The following is a 22,068-nucleotide window of genomic DNA, read 5'->3' on the forward strand; positions in this document are numbered from 1 at the left end:
CACAACTACTGAAGCCCGTGCACCTAGAGCCCATGCTCCGCAACAAGAGAAGCCACCACAATGAGAAGCCAGCGCACTGCAACGAAGAGTAGCCCCCACTCACCGCAACTAGAGAAAGCCCTCGTGCAGCAACAAAGACCCAACACAGCCAAAAATAAATAAGTAAAATAAGTAAATTAAAAAAAAAAAAGAAAGAAATGGAAAGTTAAAAAAAAGAGATAGTGAATGTGAATTTTCCAGAACTGATGATAAACCATGAATCCTAGGGTTTTGGAATCACCATGTACCCTAAGCAGGATAAATAAAAAGAAATTCATGATTTGACACATTGGGAAATTGCAGAACATCAAAGCCAAAAAAGATTTTTAAATCAACCAGAGAGAAAGAACAGTTAAACTGAAATGGTAATGACATTGTTTTACATTTTTGCAACTTTCTTTAATATCTGGCTTAATAGTAGACAGTTGGAATCTCATATCTTTCTTTCTTTCTTTCTTTCATTCATGTATGTATGTATGTATGTATGTATGTATGTATGTATGTTTGGTTGCATTGGGTCTTCGTTGCTGCCTGCGGGCTTTCTCTAGTTGCAGCGAGCGGGGGTTACTCTTTGTTGTGGTGCGCAGGTTTCTCATTGCGGTGGCTTCTCTTGTTGCAGAGCATGGGCTGTAGGTGTGCAGGCTTCAGTAGTTGTGGCACGTGGGCTCAGTAGTTGTGGCTCACGGGCTCCAGAGCACAGGCTCAGTAGTTGTAGTACACAGGCTTAGTTGCTCTGCGGCATGTGGGATCTTCCCAGAGCAGGGCTCAGACCCATGTCCCCTGCATTGGCAGGCGGATTCTCAACCACTATGCCACCAGGGAAGTCCCGTCATATCTTCTTCTCACTCAGTCTCTTTTGATATTCTATGCCATGGAGCTTCTGGAAGACTCCACTAAGAGAGTGAGACTAAAAAAGGCAAAAATTTCTAGTGTTCTTATGAAAATAATTTTGAGCTCACAGATCCCTTGGTACGGTCTGGGCCAGACATAGAGGTCTCCATCCCACACTTTTTTGAGAGCTGCTATATCTAAAATATGTCCCCAGAGATTGGTTCAAGATGGCAAAGTAGAAGGACGTGCACTTACTCCCTCTTGTGAGAGCACCAGAGTCACAACTAACTGCTGAACAATCATCAACAGGAAGACACTGGAACTCACCAAAAAAGATACCCCAAATCCAAAGACAAAGGAGAAGCCGCAGTGAGCCGGTAGGAGGGGCGCAATCACAATAAAATCAAATTCCATAACCACTGGGTGGGTGACTCACAAACTGGAGAAAAATTATACCACAGAAGTCCACCCACTGGAGTGAAGGTTCTGAGCTCCATGTCAGTCTTCCCAAGCTGGGGGTCTGGCAACAGGAGGAGGAATTCCCAGAGAATCAGACCTTGAAGGTTAGCAGGATTTGATTGCAGGACTTTGACAGGATTGAGGGAAACAGAGACTCCACTCTTGGAGGTCACACACAAAGTAGTGTGTACATCAGGACCTGGGGGAAGGAGCAGTAACCTCATAGGACACTGAACCAGACCAACCTGCTAGTGTTAGAGGGTCTCCTGCAGAGGCAGGGGGGAGGCTGTGGCTCACCATGGGGGCAAGGACACTGACAGCAGAAGTTCTGGGAAGTACTCCTTGGCGTGAGCCTTCCCAGAGTCCGACATTAGCCCCAGCAAAGGGCCTGTAGGCTCCAGTGCTGGGTCGCCTCAGGCCAAACAACCAACAGGGAGGGAAGTCAGCCCCACCCATCAGCACACAAGCAGATTAAAGTTTTACTGAGCTCTGCCCACCAGAGCAACACCGAGCTCTACCCACCACCAGTCCCTTCCATCAGGAAGCTTGCACAACCCTCTTAGGTAGCCTCATTCACCAGAGGGCAGACAGTAGAAGCAAGAAGAACTACAGTCCTGCAGCCTGTGGAACGAAAACCACATTCACAGAAAGACAAAATGAAAAGGCAGAGGACCATGTACCAGATGAAGGAACAAGATAAAACCCCAGAAAAACAACTAAATAAAGTGGAGATAGTCAATCTTCCAGAAAAAGAATTCAGAATAATGATAGTGAAGATGATCCAGGACCTTGGAAAAAGAATGGAGGCAATGATTGAAAAGATGCAAGAAATGTTTAACAAAGACCTAGAAAAATTAAAGAACAAACGCCTAGAAGAGTGAAAGAACAAACAAACAGAGATGAACAATACAATAACTGAAATGAAAAATACACTAGAAGGAATCAATAGCAGAATAACTGAGGCAGAAGAATGGATAAGTGACCTGGAAGACAGAATGGTGGAATTCACTGCCATGGAACAGAATAAAGAAAAACTCTTAGAAGAAAACATAGGAAGAACACTCTGTGACATAAATCACAGCAAGATCTTTTTTGACCCACTTCCTAGAGTAATGGAAATAAAAACAAAAATAAACAAATGGGACCTAATGAAACTTAAAAGCTTTTGCACAGCAAAGGAAGCTATAAACAAGGTGAAAAGCCAACCCTCAGAAGGAGAGAAAATGTTTGCAAAGGAATCAATGGACAAAGGATTAATCTCCAAAATATATAAACAGCTCATGCAGCTCAATAGTAAAAAAACAAACAACACAATCAAAAAATGGGCAGAAGACTTAAATAGACATTTCTCCAAAGAAGACATACAGATGGCCAAGAAGCACATGAAAAGCTGCTCCACATCACTAATTAGTAGAGAAATGCAAATCAAAACTACAATGAGGTATTACCTCACACTGGTTAGAATGGGCATCATCAGAAAATCTACAAACAACAAATGCTGGAGAGGGTGTGGAGAAAAGGGAACCCTCTTGCACTGTTGGTGGGAATGTAGATTGATACAGCCACTATGGAGAACAGTATGGAGGTTCCTTAAAAAACTAAAAATAGAATTATCATATGACCCAGCAATCCCACTACTGGGCATATACCCAGAGAAAACCATAATTCAAAAAGACACATGCTCTCCAATGTTCATTGCAGCACTATTTACAATAGGCAGGTCACGGAAGCAACCTAAATGCCCATCAACAGACGAATGGATAAAGAAGATGTGATACATATATACAATGGAGTATTACTCAGCCATAAAAAGGAACGAGATTGGGACATTTGTAGAGACGTGGATGGACCTAGAGACTGTCATACAGAGTGAAATAAGCCAGAAAGAGAAAAACAAATATCGTATATTAATGCATATATGTGGAATCTATAAAAATGGTACAGATGAACCAGTTTGCAAGGCAGAGATAGAGACACAGATGTAGAGAACAAACGTATGGACATCAAGGGGGGAAAGCAGGGTGGGGGTGGTGGTGTGATGAATTGGGAGATTGGGATTGACATGTATACACTAATATGTATAAAATGGATAACCAATAAGAACCTGCTGTAAAAAATAAATAAATAAATAAAATTAAATTAAAAAAAAAAATGTCCTGCCAGAAGGAACATGATACTAGAGGGAGATATGAGGAAAAAAAGTCATGTTAGTAGGAATAAAGTAATAAAATACATACATTCAAATAAATCTTGCATGGATATAATTAAAACAATGATGTTTAATTGATGGAGTATATATGAGCCTGGATTTCATGAGGAGCAGGTAGTAACAATAATAATGGTAATAATAATAGATGCTATTTATTGAATACTACAGTGTGTCAAGTACTATGCTAACCATTATCATTTAATTATTGCTAAACTTGTAACATAACTACTCTTAGCATCATTTTTTTTAAATTAGTTAATTAATTATTTTTGGCTACGTTGGGTCTTCGTTGCTGCGCGGGCTTTCTCTAGTTGTGGCGAGCAGGGCCTACTCTTCTTTGCGGTGCGTGGGCTTCTCATTGCAGTGGCTTCTCTTGTTGTGGAGCGTGGGCTCTAGGTGCACGGGCTTCAGAAGTTGTGGCACGTGGCCTCAGTAGTTGTGGCTCACAGGCTGTAGAGCGCAGGCTCTGTAGTTTTGACTCATGGGCTTAGTTGCTCCGTGGCATGTGGCATCTTCCCAGACTAGGGCTCAAACCCATGTCCCCTGCGTCGGCAGGCAGATTCTTAACCACTGTGCCACCAGGGAAGTCCCCATTCTTTTTTGTAGTTAAGAAAATTGAGGTGCACAAAAGTAAAGTACCATTGTCTAAAGTAACAAAGTTAGGGAATGATGGAGGTATGATTCTAAACCTTGCAGTCTGACACCAGAGACTGCAGTGGAATAAAATGTTGTGTAAAATTAGAAAATAAAAATGTAGGGGTCGAGGGTAACTTTCCTAAGGGGATAAATACACTAATATCTAATGGGTCCCTAGTATATGCTTAGCTCAAGACTTGATAGAATTTTATTTTATTTTTTGCCATATATATATATTCTTTTTTAAAGTAATCTTTTCCATTATGGTTTATCCCAGGAGATTGGATATAGTTCCCTGTAATATACATTAGTAGCACCTTGTTATTTATCCATTCTAAATGTAATAATTTGCATCTACTAACCCCAAACTCCCAGTTCCTCCCTCTCCCTGCCCCCTTGGCAACCACAAGTCTGTTTTCTATGTCTGTGTGTCTGTTTCTGTTTTGTAGATAGGTTCATTTGTGCTGTGTTTTAGATTCCACATAAAACTGATATCATATTGTATTTGTCTTTCTCATTCTGACTTACTTCACTTAGTATGATAATCTCTGGTTGCATCCATGTTGCTGCAAATGGCATTATTTTGCTCTTTCTACGGCTGAGTAGTATTCCATTGTATATATGTACTAAATCTTCTTTATCCATTCATCTGTCAATGGACATTTAGTTTGTTTCCACGTTTTGGCTATTGTGAATAGTGCTGCTGTGAACACAGGGGTGCATGTATCTTTTTGAATTATAGTTTTGTCCGGGTATATGCCCCAGAGTGGGACTGCTGGATCATATGGTGATGACAGAGAGAATTTTAAAAGGCTCCATTCTTGTGGTATTTACAGTCTTGTGGGAATAAAAAGTCTTAGGCACATGAGAAATGTATATATTATAGAGCAAAATTATGCTTCAGAGATTTAGGAATTTCTAGGCAATGACATTTTGGAACAAGCTGTTTGGGGACAACCCATGGAGGAAAAGGATTTGGGCTCATCTTGGAAGAAGAGTGGATTTTGAATTAACAGAGAGGTAGTAGAAGGGTGTTTCAGTGGACATTTGGGCAATAAGAAAAAGGATTATCATGACCTATAAAGGGGGCCATGATGAAACTTATTTGATTTATAAATGTATGTAGGGGAAGTGTGAGTCAGGCAGCACCTAAATTTGGATGAGACTATGGAAGTCCTTGACTATAAATACGAGATGAGCCTCAAAATTGAGAGAGGGAAACCAGAACTTGTGCAAAATCCGGTGCTGTACAAATGGTGAATCATCTAAAGAAATAATCATCAGACAATACAAAGCAGTTTAATGTTGTAGACACATTTGAAAGGTGATAAGCCTGTCACGTATGATATATGAAATGACAGATGTTACAGATGTTTTCAAACTTCATGTTGGTTGTATCCTGTGAACCCCATAGCCTTCATCTTCAGGCAGATAACCGGACAGTTATAATGATCTCCTGCCTGTATTGTCTTCTGCAATGTTTTTTTTTTCCTCTTCTTTTTATCAATTCTCTTTATATTCATCTGGTCACCAAATTTTTATGTGTGTCTTTGAGTTGTTTTATGTTGCTGAAAAATGCTTGATGTTGCTGTACGCAGGAAATAAATCCAGTGTGGTGAGGGAACAAACACTCTCAAGACCTGGAATAACAAGACCTTTATTTTTTTGGCTGCTCTATTGATTACACATGACCTGAATCAGCTCTTTATTCCTCAGTCTTTTCATCTCTGACCTGAGGAGAGCAGCCACATTACCGCTAGATAATGTTAAAAAAACAGTGACTCTTTCTGATAAAGGAGGATTGTTAGAAATCATTGACTAAAATCTTAAAACTTTCCATTGCCATTTTAATTTAAGCAACACTGTGCCATAAGTTGTGTTTTAATTACTAGCTAGGTTTCTAAATGTAGACAGTAATTTGATAAAATATCTGTAATGTAGGCAAGCTAGTATAGCTAAATACTCTTGCCATTTGCTTATACATATTGTATGTATACGTGTGTACCATATGCACACATATGGTGACTCGCTATGTGGCTGTAAAACTTGGATCTGTATTTGTAGCAGTTCCATTTGTGGAGGTTCAGAACAGTGTTTATAGGAGTAAGAAAGAGAAGAGCAGGAATGGCTTTGGCAAGAATCAAAATCTGCAAATTTTCTTCCTCAACCATCCTAATCACATGCCTTCTACCCCTGACTCTGCTAATAGTTATAGTTAACATGGATATGGTGCTTTGAGTTTATGAAACACTGTTGCATAATTTCCACTGGGATCGTGGGGCAGCTCACTGTGGGAACAAGGCCAGGGTAACAACAGCATGTGAGTAATGGTCAGGGGAGGTATGAGTTGAGTCTGTGAGCTGAACGGCATGTAGATCATAGGGCAAGTATTTGGTGATAAGGAGTTTGGCCTTTATCATACATGCAAAGGGAAACATCTGAAAGGTTTTAAACAAGAGAGTGACATGAATTCATTTACATTTTTAAAAGTTTCCTAGGCTGCCACATGGAAATGGATTCTAGGAGGATAGGGTGAATGCACAAAGACCGGTCAGAGAGTTACTAAAGTTGCTTGGCTGATAGGTGGTGGTGGCCTGGGGGTGGATTCACCTTGAAGCTAATGAAGCTTAAGCTTCAGTGTCCCTTGCTCACAGTAGCCCCCTTTTCAGCTGGGAAAGAGCCTGTGCAAATGCATTCGTGATATCATATGTCTTTGTGATATTTGCAAAAATAAGATATTTTAACTGTTAACTGTTACGACAGCTGTTTCTTTCCACTCCGGCCTTCCTTCTACCATATTTCCACTTGGATGGAGTGATATATTGGACTGGCTATGGGCATTTTTAGGATCTATTGGGGGAAGCTGATGTGGGTGTACATCATTTAAACTACAATTTGCAATGGTTCCATTACACAAATGAAGCATACTACTTTCACAATCTTTACACTTATTGGAGAACTAAAGAAATACAGATTAAAAACTAATGAGATATGAGACAGAAGTGATAAAGGTTAACAATAAATTCACTAGAAATTTTTCTGACATCCAGAAGTGAATTGTATAACCCTCACATTTTCAAATTTCATGAATTCATTAAGAAGAAAAGACAAATTTTGAGTAGAATTGAGAGTTTGTTGATTGTTTGATAACCCAATTAATGAAGAGGAATGAGTCATATGAACATATTAGTAAAAGATTTAAATTTCTTGCTGTTTTGACAAGGTGAAGATAACATAAAACTCATACTACACCATTCTCAATTAGAGCATCAACAACAAACTGCTTAGTGAGTTTTGCTGATTCAAAGAGTGTTGAAGATTAGTCACTACATATAAAAACTTGAAATGCTCTGAAATCTTATAGCTCACCTACAGAAGAAAGTAGAAAGTAGTCTTTCCAAGTTTGACGAAAGTCTTAAACATTTACGTAGTACTACAATAAAGTGTAGTGATGTTGAAATAAAAGTTTTAAGCTCTCAGTAACAATCCTCAACTTGATGGAAGAAAGATTGAATTATCTATTGTTTTTATCAAAAAGTAGTTTACAAAACTGTTGTCATATGAAGAGGTGATCAAAGAGCATGCAGCTAAAAACATGTAGGAAAATTGTAGAGGTGCGTGAACATATTAATTAGTAAAAATAATATGTCATTTTCTGGGTTTTTATAAAGTTTGTAGTATTTTTCAGCATTAAAATTTTTTCATATGAGATTTATTTGCTCATTCTAAATATATGTTTGTTTTCCCCCTAATTTTGTATTAATAGCTCTGTATGCCTTTTCTTTAAATATGGCTTGCCAAATTGGATAAGCCTCGAGCCCCATAAAACCTGAGTTTGTCTCTTTGACTTAGATGGTGGCTGTGAAGATGGAGAAAAGTGGAGATATTTAGGTTTTGGAGGCAGAATGAATGCTTATAAGATTGTCTTATTGAGGGGTGAATGAGTTACAACTGAGAAATAAGGTAACTCCTCTAAACAACTTGGATCTGGCTAACTAGGGTTTGAATCTAGGTGTTAGGCTCAAATGCTTGTGTTCATTATCATATTTGAATCTTCAATTTTCTTAGGTGGATTTTGAGGATTCAATTAGATGATACTAACAAAATGCTTCCCGTGGTATCTGTCATATTGTTGGGTGTGCTTTTGTGTTGCTATTATTAAGATGATATAAGGTTTATTTTTTAGACATGCATTTTTTAAAATTAGGAGGCATTTACTTTTCTGTCCACTTGCCAATGTCTCTGAATGAGTCAGCGCATTTTGCCTGTAGGTTTCTGATTTTTTCAGGGGATAAGGGAATCCCTCTTCATTGCTCCCTACTGATCACTTGTCAGCTAGCCAGCACCCAGTGCTAGGAGTGGATACTCATAAACAGCGGGGTCCTTTGTCTGACTGGTCTATGGAACATCAGTGGCTAAGTGCTTGGGGAAACCTGGGCGTGAGACAGAAACTGTACATGCTTCAGTGGGGGGTGTTGGTGGAACCTTCAAATTTTTCAGAGGTGGGAGAAGAGAATCACACGTTTCCTAAAGATGCAAGAACAGAGTAAACCCTTAGGACTCCAGAGTGATTCTGATCTATCTAGTTTAGATTAATTTAGGCAGATTTAAGCTGACAAATGAGGTGGGATGGGTCTAGTTTTCAAAGATTCTACACAGCAGGAGCATTCTTGAAATGATTTTTTATTGAAACTTGTTTCAATGCCTGACAGCTCTTTTAAGATCCCTCTGGACTTCTCAATTACTTCTGTAAAACTTATCTTGTCACAGTTAACTGGGAATAATGACTTTTATCTCTTTGGGAACTAAGATTGCATTAATGTTTTTATTTTCTAAGTGTTAATCATAATTAGTTCCTGCTTTATCCTAGCCCCCCCTTTATAAAGAAATTTTTATTTCTAATTCTGAGATGAGAGGTTGGAAGGCTTTTGGATATTCAGGTACATGCTTAGATGCATGCACAAACTGTTTTTTCTGGGGGCAAATAAGAGCTCTAAACATGAGGTGTTTTGTTATGTTCCATTCCATGTCCACGTAGCAAAGACTACAGCTTCTGTTCTCCCAGGCCACCACACCCTTAATTGCTCATAATAAATCCTGTGAGCTCTCAGTAGTTTGCCAGAAGAGATAGCAGTTACTCTTGTTTTGTTCTTTCATTTGCTGGTGTTCTGCTTATTTGGACTTCTGAATTAGCATGTGCCTGATGGAGATTTTAGTTTTAATTTGAATTCTGCACCTTCATTACTCCTTCTCCACCTCCTCCTCAAAGAGTGGGACAACTTTTTTTCTTTAGCAGATCCACATTCCACTACCAGAGCTTCAGTTCATCTCTGGGTGGTAGTGTAAACCAACCGTGACTTCTTCTTTCTGGGTCTTCTGAGTGTGGCACTTGAAATTGTATAAGAGATGGGTCAGAGGAAGAGAGAGGAAGACTGAAAGAAAAGAGAGATGATTCAAAACTAAAAAAGGATTCAGTCAGGATTAAGATTTTTTGGGCAAAATCAAGTTTCTCCTTTTTGTATAATTCTGTTTAAAATATATGATGATGATGCCCTCCAAGTCCATCCATGTTGCTACAAATGGCAAAATTTTGTTCTTTTTTTATGGCTGAGCAGTATTCCATTGTGTGTGTGTGTGTGTGTGTGTGTACCACATCTTCTTTATCCAGTCATCTGTTGATGGACACTTAGGTTGCTTCCATATCTTGACGATTGTAAATAATGCCACTATGAACATTGAGGTGCATGTATCTTTTTGAATTACTGGGGTTTTTTGGGGGGTTTTCTTCGGATGTATACCCAAGAGTGGAATTGCTGGGTTATGGTAGTTCTATTTTTAGTTTTTCAGGAAACCTCCATACTGTTTTCTATTTGGAATCTTAAAAAATACAGCAAACTAAAGAGTATAACAAAAGAGAAGCAGACTCACAGATGTAGAGAACAAATGGGGTTACCAGTGGGGTGGGGGAGGGGCAGTACAGGGGTCGGGGGGTGGGAGGCACAAACTATTGGGTATAAAATAGGCTCAAGGATGTATTGTACAACACAGGGAATATAGCCAATATTTTGTAATGACTGTAAGTGGAAAGTAACCTTTAAAAATTATATAAAAGTAAAATAAAATAAAAATAAATAGAATCAACAACAGATTTGAAGGCAAAAAAATATATGATGAGATCAAATGACATGATTTTATAGCCTTAAGAATTAAATATTTCTCATCCAAATTTTATTGTAAGCAAGCAAGTTATCTTAGGAATTAAATGGTTAACTGCTGTCTTTAGGCTGAAGTACCATTTAGTTTATGAACCAATCTTAGTATGAGCCTTTTATTTTTTGTAAGTGAAAAGAATAATTCTTACTTCAGATTTCTAATGAGATTAGTTTTTTTTTTTCTTCCCATGCCCCCTCTAAAAATGTATACACACACATGCACACATATCTATGTAAACATCATTTATACATGCCTTTACAAATATGCTTATATTTACTTGAAATATGTGACTTTTTTTCTTTGGTGTGATGTCCGTATTTTGCAGCTACAACTGAATGAAAACCCCAACAGGGTCAGGGAATGATGTCTTTCTTTACACAGAATGAGCAGACCCTCTGCTAGCTCTGCCTGCAGCCTCCATTCTGGTCCATAAGGACATTAGGGAGGTCAGAGGTCTATCTAGATCCCAATGACAAATGGCTTCCCTTTTATTCTGATAGTCTTGGTTCAGGGTGATCACTTTAGGTGAGTGTGGAAGCAACAGTAGGGAATCCTGGAGTCAATTTCTCAAACTTTGCATCACTTCCTCCATAGAAAACAGTGGAAGTTTCCTTTCTCACTGCTTCTCATCTGATAAAATGCCTAGTGCGAGATTAGTATTTTAATCTCCTAACCCCAATAGGAAGAGGAAGGAATGGCTTGATTATTGCATAACCTCATCATTTATTTGTGCTTTTGGCTCTGTCTCCCTCTTCCCCCTCCTAGCAACCTCCTCAGGACTAGCTTCTCCTTCCAAACATTTTTGAGTCTGACCTATTTATTGAAGAACATGCCCAGAAATTTGATGCTGTAATTACTCCAAGAATTATCAAACTTGTTTATCCTACACCCTCTTGCAGCAGCTGTTCAAGGTAGAAGCAGTGAGTGGCCTTTGATTAAGCATTAAGCTTTTTTTTGTTTAAATGAACAAATAAATAAATATTTCCTTGCCACATCATCAGTAGCTTGATTTGGTTTCAAAGTAAATGCAGCTACATGACTCCTGTGACTGCTTTTAAACAATTAAGTGCTGTCTCCACCTTAACATTTTATTCATTAGTCACTGTTGAACCTTTGTCCTTACTTGTCAGTATCTGAGAAAATATGCACTTCAGCTCATGATGTCTCCTCATTCTCTCCATCACTGTGATAAGAGTTTCCTTATTCACGGCCAACCTGGCAGAATGGAAACATTGGGATTGGGAAATCTCACTGAAGTTGCTTCCCTGTGACTCCAGTGAAGATGCAAATGGAAAGTGAAAATCTGGATGATTATAAATGATGAGACTTTTTTCAAATATCTGGATATTGACATCTCTTAGATTAGTAGTCCCCCAATTCTCAAATTCATGGTCCAGTAAAAATAAATGAGTAAAAAAATGTGGGTGGCTTCTGTAGGACTGCCTACTTTTACTTTTGTCAGTTAAGAAAAGGAACAAACTCTGCTTACTTTTGGAGCCATTTTATAAATGAGAGGATGTGTATATACCAAAAAGAGGATCATCTCTCAGATTAAAAGAGAGTTCTTTTAAATGTATCCATTCAGCTTTGTAGAAAACACACTGCCTATTTTTCTCATTTCACACCAGACCTGTGAGAACACTGTCTTCTATCTGAGCCTGTCTGAGACCTGATTTTGGGATGTAGCTCAGCTTTTGTCTGGATGCCTGATATTTTGACAATACAGATCACAGGTGCGTGTCAGTGTAGGAGTTTAGATTATGTGTTTTTCCCTTTTTATCAGCACGTAGGGATGGTTGCTTTCTATCTCAAGAGTTTTGCCTCATGGGTATGGACTCCTGTAGGTGACTTTTAGCTTCATGTTGTTTCTCTGGGCAGATAACTCAGCTGTGCCTGTGGGCTTAGTGAAGATTACTCATTGTGAAACAGGAGCAGCCTTACACTTACATGGAGTAGGCAGCGGCTGATGTGGCATGATTTGTGGGATGCTGAGAAAGCTTGGAAATAATTCTTCCACTCAGTTGCTACACAGCGTGAAACCCAAAAACATGTATGTTTATTCTTTTCGACTCCCTGGGGGTCCCTCTTGTCTCCTCTTCTCTATCTACACTCTCCCCTTAAGACATCTCCATCATTCTGAAGGCTTTAAATAACATAGTTATGCTGACAACCTGTTTTAAAATGTACCCAGTATTTTGTTTTTATTACATATATGGTCAGGCAAATAGATCAGGAGATGATGGCCATTGGAAAATAGTTTGTCACTCATAGTTCCCAGGAGAAGTGGCATGTCATGTTACAGAGGAAGCACCAGGTCAGCAGGAGGCAGAAGGAGCAAGGGAAAGCATGGGCAGTGGGCTTTATTGTGGTTTTCATAGGAAGGACTGGACAAGGCAGGGTAAGTAAGTTGAGCGGGCTTAAGATTGGATAGTTTGAATAATTTAGGTGGGCTCTGGGCTATAGGAGTGGTCTCTAGTTGTCTGGTACCTGACTGTGGGAGATTAGAGCAGAGGATAGTGGTTTGATGCATGAGAGCCTGGTAAAGGAGGTAGTTGGGGTTGTGAGCTCAGGATTAGTTGGTTTGCATATGAAAGGCGTGCTCACAGGGGAGACATTTGCTGTCTGTAGGAATTACCTAGCCCTGGGAGGGCAGTCTTTCCCTGGTCACTGAGGCCTCAGATGGCAGCGCGTCAAGAATACAGAAAATAAGAAAACACAGTTAATGTACACAATCCCCCACATTGGGATCTGCTGCCCAGACCTCCCTTTCGTGCATATTCATCTATCCAGCTGCTACTTGGCGTCATCACTTAGATGCCTTAGGGCATTTCAGAATTAACCTGCCTAAAATGAAGTACCAATCTATCTCTAAACCTGGCCCTCCCAGTCTTCACCATCTCAGTAAATACTACCTCCAGAAATAAAGCTAGAAACTTGGACAGCACCTTTTTTTCCCCTTGATTCCCATGTTCAATCCATCTGCCACTTCTTTCAGTTCTAGCTCTACAATATGTCTTATATTTATACACCTCTCCTCATAGCCACTGCTACCATGCTAGTCTAAATCAATACTTATCTGATCTCAATATGGAGAAGACACAACAGACAACCAAAAAAACCCCACAATTCATTAAAGAACCAAAAAAATCAACAAGTAAATGTAAAAGCTGTAAACTATACATACTGTACTCTACTTTTCTATTTTTCCATTTTTCTCAGTCCCCCACCATCACTGTCCTGCAGCATAGGAATAATCTATTATCCAGTCACATGCCAGAGTAAACTTTTAAAAATATTAAGCAGAGCATATCACTCCCTTCCTTAAAAGTCTTTGGAGTTGTGAGATTTCAGACATGCTCAGAATGAAGCCTACTTCCTGACCATGGGCTGGAATTCCTGCAGGATATGACGACACTCTAGCTTTCTGACTTCATTTCATGCCATCTTCACCCTCACTCACTATGCTTCACAGCTTTTTTGAGTTTCTAGAATATTCTAAACTCAGTTCCTCAGGAACTCGGCAGTTGCTGGTAACTTCTATGTGAAAGTTTTTTTCTAGATTTTGTGTACATCTGAATTTCTTCTTGTCCCTTAGGTGTGGGCTGAACAATCATCTCTTTAAAGAGGACTTCCCTGTCACCCTCTCTAGCCACAGGCTCCCTCTCCCCCCTCCACACCATATGTAACATCAAGTTATTTATATTATAATATTGTATTGATGGTTGGTTGTCCAGTCACTGTTAGTTCATTGTTTATGGTGTGTTTTCTGCATGACTGTAAACTCCAGGAGGTCTGGCAGTCACCTGCCTTGGGGAGTATTTCCTGGATAAATGAATTATTTAGACAGACCATGTCTTTTCTTATGATTCTTCTTCTTTTCAGCTCTATTGAGATATGATTGACATTTAACATTAAGTTTAAGATATACAACATGATGCTTTGATATAGGTATATACAGTGAAGTGATTACCACAATGAGGTTGGTTAACACATCCACCACCTCACATAATTACCATTTTTTGTGTGTGTGTGGTGAGAACACGTAAGATTTACTTCTTAGCAACTTTCGAGTATATAATGCAACATTATTAACTGTAGTCATGCTGTACATGATCCCCAGAACTCTTTCATCTTATAACTAGAAGTTTGTAACCTTTGACTACCATCTCCCCATGTCCCCCACCCACCAGCCCCTGGCAACCACCAATCTCCTCTTTTTCTATGAGTTCATGATTCTTCTTTTAAACATCAAGGCACAACTCTTAAGACATGAAAGCCTACTAAAAATTAATTTATCAGTCTGTTTTCCTCCTGGTTGTATGAGAATAATACAAACCCAGGGAATAGGAGGCAGAGAAAAGAATGATGGCTAGATTTATATAAATGATATGAGAAGAAATTGGTGTCAAAAATGGATGATTTGTGTGTTTTAGGTTTTAATTTGTTTTATTTCTTTTAAATTATCTTTTCTTAAGAACTTACTATGTGCCAGTTTCTGATAGTTATTTTTAAAAATTATGTTATTTACTCATCACAATAATCCTATAAATTAGGTATTAATATTCTGATAAGGTTTATGAGGGGAATTTGTAAGTTGGCAATTTTTGTTTGGTTTCCAGTTTTATGTTATTTAAAAACACTTCATAAAAATAAGAGAGAGAGGGTGTGGGCTCTGGAGCCACGCAGGATTGGGTTCTCATTTCTTCTGACACCATCACTCACTAGCTGTGTGACCTTGACCTAACCTCCTTAAAAATTGTTTCCTTCATGTAAATAATGGGAAAAAAATCAGTGCTTACCCACAGAGTTGTGGTGATCACTAATTTAGATTAAATAATGGGTAGAAATTATTGTAACAGTGTCTGGCACATAGAAAATGCTCCAAAAATATTAGCTATAATTATCATCCTCAATTTTGTAACATTTAGGAGCACTGCGTAAAAAACAAAGTGTTCTGTCCTTGGTTTAAGGGAACAAGATGTCCCAGTTTAGGAACGTCATAAAACTATAGCAGAAATTTCTATACTTAAATGTCTTTGAAGCAGCATTTCATACTGTAACGACTATATTTAAAGTAAAATGAATGAAAAAGCTGACAAGGTATCACATAAAGCATATGCAGCATGTGGCTCAGGATGTAATTTCTGAGTATATAATGAATACATTAATAAGACCTAATGGAGCAACCTCATTTGTAATGACATTTAAAGGGAAAGATTCTTCCCAGTTTCTGTTTTTCTCTGAAATTTTAATAATATCATTTTGGTATTAGAGTCGAAAAATCTTTGAGTTATTCTGTCTCTTCCCTTCAATTGTCCCCACCGCCTGCCACGGTCCAGGTCATACAGAATTGCTCTTCTGTTTCCTAAGTCTTTGTCCCAACTTGTTTTATGGGAACTCAGACGATGAGGCTGCTGCCCCTCCTTTGGGAGCCAGCTCCGAGGCCCAGCAGCTTGCTCAGTCAGCAAGGAGTACCCGATGCTGTGCCTTCATGTCCTCTTTCGTAATGCCATCCTGCTACCTGTAGCTAACACCCTCTGCGTTATCCAAAGTAATTCACTTCTTTCCTTGATGTTCGCACCCTTCAGGTATTAGTGAACTGTTATCACGACCCCCCTTTAATCGTCACTTAGCCAGGTTTTACATATTTAGTTCTTTTCGTCTTTCCCCGTAAGTCCAACCCCCCTCCCCCAGGCCTGTAATCATTTTGTTACTCTTCTTTGAAACCTTTCCAGTTTGTCTGCCTCTCTGGAACTGAGGCTCCCAAAATGACTGCATCACTACAAATATATTCTCCGCAGAGCTCTCTGCAGTCCCAGAGCTGCTTGGTTGGAGAAATGATAGAGCGTTGAGCCAACCTCAAAATGAGATGGTACGTTTAAAGCATGTGTTGTTGAATTCTGCTTTCTATTTGCTTGTCTACATGACTAATCTCCTTACCTAGATTTCAAGTTCCTTGAGAGAAAAAAACATGCACAATTGACTTTTCTTGGATGGATAAGTGTCTTCAACCTTGGCTGCACATTGGAGTTACCCAATGATCTTTAGAAAGTCCTAAGCCTGGCCCCCACCCCCAGGCACTCTGAGTTAATTGGTATGGGATGTGAGCAGGCCATCAGAATTTTTTAAAACTCCCCAGGCGATTCTAATGTGTGGCAAAGTTTGAGGACCACAGCCCTAAACAACGGGTGCTTAGTAAACATTTGGCAGGTGAATGAAAAAATAAATACTATATTACTTATCTTTTCCTCAACTTATATCTCAAAGTCTCTCCAGGGATAATCATCTCCCAGCTTCCTGCTACTATTATTTATGTGTGCTTTATACTGATACTTCAAACTTTTCCAGGTCACCACTCATTGAATCATTTTTTGGCCAGAATTTCCAGAAGCCTTAAAGGAATTGTATCATGTGTCTGACCTTTCTGTTTTCTGACAGCCTTCTCAGTTTAATAGTGCTCTCATGTATAAGAGTGCTTTCTTCCTCGTTCCATATGCCTGGGAATGAAATAAATAAGAATTTCCCTTCCCCTTTTGTTTCCATTCATGTAGTTCTATAGCACTTGTCAACCCAGTAAAGACCTACTTTATTTAAATGGCTGCCAGCTTTTGCAAATAATTTTTCCTGGCAAATTTTGATTCAAGAGCAGCATGTCTATACACATAAAATTAAGCAATTCATATTAGATAAAATTTCAAGATACAGTTTAGGATATTCATAAATACTATGTCAATCTAATGGTAGATTTAAAAAAATGTAACAGACTTTAATTTTTAGAGCAGTTTTAGGTTTACAAAAAAATTGAAAAGAAAGTACAGAGAATTCCCATAGATTTTTATTTTTAATAGATCTTTATTGGAGTATAATTGCTTCACAATACTGTGTTAGTTTCTGTTGCACAACACAGTGAATCAGCCTTATGCATACACATGTCCCCATATCCCTTCCCTTTTGAGCCTCCTTCCCACCCTCCCTATCCCACCCGACTAGGTCATCGCAAAGCACCAAGCTGATCTCCCTGTGCTATGCTGCTGCTTCCTACCAGCCAACGACTTTACATTCAGTAGTGTATATATGTCGATGCTACTCTCACTTCGCCCAGCTTCGCCCTCCCACCCCATGTCCTCAAGTCCATTCTCTATGTCTACCTCTTTATTCCTGCCCTGCAACTAGTTTCATCAGTATCATTTTTTTTTTGATTCCATATATATGTGTTAGCATACAGTATTTGTTTTTCTCTTTCTGACTTACTTCACTCTGTATGACAGACTCTAGGTCCATCCACCTCAAAACAAATAACTCAATTTTGTTTCTTTTTATGGCTGAGTAATATTCCATTGTATATATGTGCCACATCTTCTTTATCCATTCATCTGTCAAAGGACATTTAGGTTGGTTCCGTGTCCTGGCTATTGTAAATAGTGCTGCAATGAACATTGTGGTACATGTCTCTTTTTGAATTATGGTTTTCTCAGGGTATATGCCGAGTAGTGGGATTGCTGGGTCATATGGTAGTTCTATTTTTAGTTTTTTAAGGGACCTCCATACTGTTTTCCATAGTGGTTGTATCAATTTACATTCCTACCAACAGTGCAGGAGGGTTCCCTTTTCACCACACCCTCTCCAGCATTTATTGTTTCTAGATTTTTTGTTAATGGCCATTCTGACCGGTGTGAGGCGTACCTCACTGTAGTTTTGATTTGCATTTCTCTAGTAATTAGTGATGTTGATCATCTTTTCATGTCCCTCTTGGCCATCTGTATGTCTTCTTTGGTGAAATGTCTATTTAGGTCTTCTGCCCATTTTTTAACTGGATTGTTTGTTTTTTTTGATATTGAGCTCCATGAGCTGTTTGTATATTTTAGAGATTAATCCTTCGTTGTTTCATTTGCAAATATTTTCTCCCATTCTAAGGGTTGTCTTTTTGTCTTGTTTATGGTTTCCTTTGCTGTGCAAAAGCTTTTAAGTCCCATTTGTTTATTTTTGTTTTTAATTCCATTACTCTAGGAGGTAGGTCAAAAAAGATCTTGCTGTGGCTTATGTCAAAGAGTGTTTTTCCTAGGTTTTCCTCTAAGAGTTTTATAATGTCCGGTCTTACATTTAAGTCTTTAATCCATTTGGAGTTTATTTTTGTGTATGGTGTTAGGGAGTGTTCTAATTTCATTCTTTTACATGTAGCTGTCCAGTTTTCCCAGCACCACTTATTGAAGAGGCTGTCTTTTCTCCATTGTATGTTCTTGCCTCCTTTGTCATAAATTAGGTGCCCATGTGTGCATGGGTTTATCTCTGGGCTTTCTATCCTGTACCATTGATCTGTATTTCTGTTTTTGTGCCAGTACCATACTGTCTTGATTACTGTAGCTTTGTGGTATAGTTTGAAGTCAGGGAGCCTCATTCCTCCAACTCTGTTTTTCTTTCTCAAGATTGCTTTGGCTATTTGGGGTCTTTCGTGTTTCCATATGAATTGTAAAATTTTTTTTTCTAATTCTGTGAAGAATGCCATTGCTAGTTTGATAGGGATTGCACTGAATCTGTAGATTGCTTTGGGTAATGTAGTCATTTTCACAATATTGATTCTTCCAATCCAAGAACATTGTATATTTCTCCATCTGTTTATGTCAACTTTGATTACTTTCATCAGTGTTTTATAGTTTTCTGAGTACAAGTCTTTCGCCCCCTTAGGGAGGTTTATTCCTAGGTATTTTATTCTTTTTGTTGCAGTGGTAAATGGGAGTGTTTCCTTAATTTCTCTTTCTGATTTTTCATTGTTGGTGTATAGGAATGCCAGAGATTTCTGTGCATTAATTTTGTATCCTGCAACCTTACCAAATTCATTGATTAGTTCTTGTAGTTTTCTGGTGGCGTCTTTAGGGTTTTCTATGTATAGTATCATGTCATCGGCAAACAGTGACAGTTTTACTTCTTTTCCAATTTGTATTCCTTTTATTTCTTTTTCTTCTCTGATTGCTGTGGCTAGGACTTCCAAAACTATGTTGAATAAGAGGGGCGAGAGTGGACATCCTTGTCTTGTTCCTGATCTTAGTGGAAATGCTTTCAGTTTTTCACCATTGAGTGTGATGCTTGCTATGGGTTTGTCATATATGGCCTTTATCATGTTGAGGTAGGTTCCCTGTATGCCCATTTTCTGGAGAGTTTTTATCATAAATGGGTGTTGAATCTTGTCAGAAGCCTTTTCTGCATCTATTGAGATGATAATATGGTTTTTATTCCTTAATTTTTGTTAATGTGGTGTATCACATTGATTGATTTGCATATATTGAAGAATCCTTTCATCCCTAGGATAAATCCCACTTGATCATGGTGTATGATCCTTTTAATGTGCTGGATTCTGTTTGCTAGGACTTTGTTCAGGAATTTTGCATCTATGTTCATCAGTGATATTGGTCTATAATTTTCTTTTTTTTGTGATATCTTTTTCTGGTTTTGGTATCAGGGTGATGGTGGCTTCGTAGAATGAATTTGGGAGTGTTTCTCCTCCTGCAATTTTTTGGAGGAGTTTAAGAAGGATCGGTGTTAGCTCTTCTCTAAATATTTGATAGAATTCGCCTGTGAAGCCATATGGTCCTGGGCTTTTGTTTGTTGGGAGATTTTTAATTATGGTTTCAATTTCATTACTTGTGATAGGTCTGTTTATATTTTCTAATTCTTCCTGGTTCAGTCCTGGAAAATTGTACCTTTCCAAGAATTTGTCCATTTCTTCGTGGCTGTCCATTTTATTGGCATATAGTTGTTTGTAGTAGTCTCTTATCCTTTGTATTTCTGCAGTGTCAGTTGTGATTTCTCCTTTTTCATTTCTAATTTTATTGATTTGTGTCCTCTCCCTTTTTTTCTTGATGAGTCTGGCTAAGGGTTTATAAATTTTGTTTATCTTCTCAAAGAACCAGCTTTTAGTTTTATTGATCTTTGCTATTGTTTTCTTCATTTCTATTTCATTTATTTCTGCTCTGATCTTTATGATTTCTTTCCTTCTACTGACTTTGGGTTTTCTTTGTTCTTCTATCTCTGGTTGTTTTAAGTGTAGGGTTAGATTGTTTATTTGAGATTTTTCTTGTTTCTTGAGGTGACATTGAATTGCTATAAACTTCCCTCTTAGAACTGCTTTTGCTGCGTCCCATAGGTTTTGGGTCATTGTGTTTTCATTGTCCTTTGTTTCTATGTATTTTTTTATTTCTTCTTTGATTTCTTGAGTGATCGCTTAGTTATTTAGTAGTGCACTGTTTAGCCTCCATGTATTTGTGTTTCTTACAGTTTTTTTTCCTGTAATTGATTTCCAATCTCATAGTGTTGTGGTCAGAAAAGATGCTTGATACGATTTCAGTTTTCTTAAATTTTCCAAGGCTTGATTTGTGACCCAAGATGTGATCTATCCTGGAGAATGTTCCATGTGCACTTGAGAAGAAAGTGTATTCTGCCACTTTTGGGTGGAATGGTCTATAAATATCATTTAGATCTATCTGGTCTATTGTGTCACTTAAAGCTTGTGTTTCCTTATTTATTTTCTGTTTGGATGATCTTTCTGTTGGTGTAAGTGGGGTGTTAAAGTCCCCTATTATTGTGTTACTGTCAATTTCTCCTTTCATGGTTGTTATCATTTGCCTTATATATTGAGGTGCTCCTATGTTGGGGGCATAAACATTTGTAATTGTTATATCTTCTTCTTGGATTGATCCTTTGATCATTATGTAGTGTACCTCCTTATCTCTTGTAACAGTCTTTATTTTAAAATCTATTTTATCTGATATGAGTATTGCTACTCCAGGTTTCTTTTGATTTCCATTTGCATGGAATATCTTTTTCCATCCCTTCACTTTCAATCTGTATGTGTCCCTAGGTCTGAAGTGGGTCTCTTGTAGACAGCATATATATGGGTCTTGATTTTGTATCCATTCAGCCAGTCTGTGTCTTTTGTTTGGGGCATTTAATCCATTCACATTTAAGGTTATTATTGATATGTATGTTCCTATTACCATTTTCTTAATTGTTTTGGGTTTGTTTTTGTGGGTCTTTTTCTTCTCTTGTATTTCCTACTTAGAGAAGTTTCTTTAGCATTTGTTGTAAAGCTGGTTTGGTGGTGCTGAATTCTCTTAGCTTTTGCTTGTCTGAAAAGCTTTCGACTTCTCCGTTGAATCTGAATGAGATCCTTGCTGGGTAGAGTAATCTTGGTTGTAGGTTTTTCTCTTTCATCACTTTAAGTATATCCTGCCACTCCCTTCTGGCCTGCAGAGTCTGCTGAAAGATCAGCTGATAACCTTATGGGGATTCCTTTGTATGTTATTTTTTGTTTTTCCCTTGCTGCTTTGAATATTTTTTCTTTGAATTTAATTTTTATTAATTAGATTAACATGTGTCTTGGTGTGTTTTTCCTAGGGTTTGTCCTGTATGGGACTCTGTGCTTCCTGGACTTGGGTGACTATTTCCTTTCCCATGTTAGGGAAGTTTTCGACTATAATCTCTTCAAATATTTTCTCAGACTCTGTTTTTTTCTTCTTCTGGGACCCCTATAATTCAAATATTGGTGCATTTAGTATTGTCCCAGAGGTCTCTGAGATTGTCTTCAATTCTTTTTTCTTTATTCTTCTCCTTGGCAGTTATTTCCACCATTTTGTCTTCCAGCTCACTTATTCGTTCTTCTGCCTCAGTTATTCTGTTATTGATTCCTT

The sequence above is a fragment of the Balaenoptera borealis genome (genome assembly GCF_965194805.1).
Source record: "Balaenoptera borealis genome assembly, chromosome: 17".
NCBI lineage: Eukaryota > Metazoa > Chordata > Mammalia > Artiodactyla > Balaenopteridae > Balaenoptera > Balaenoptera borealis.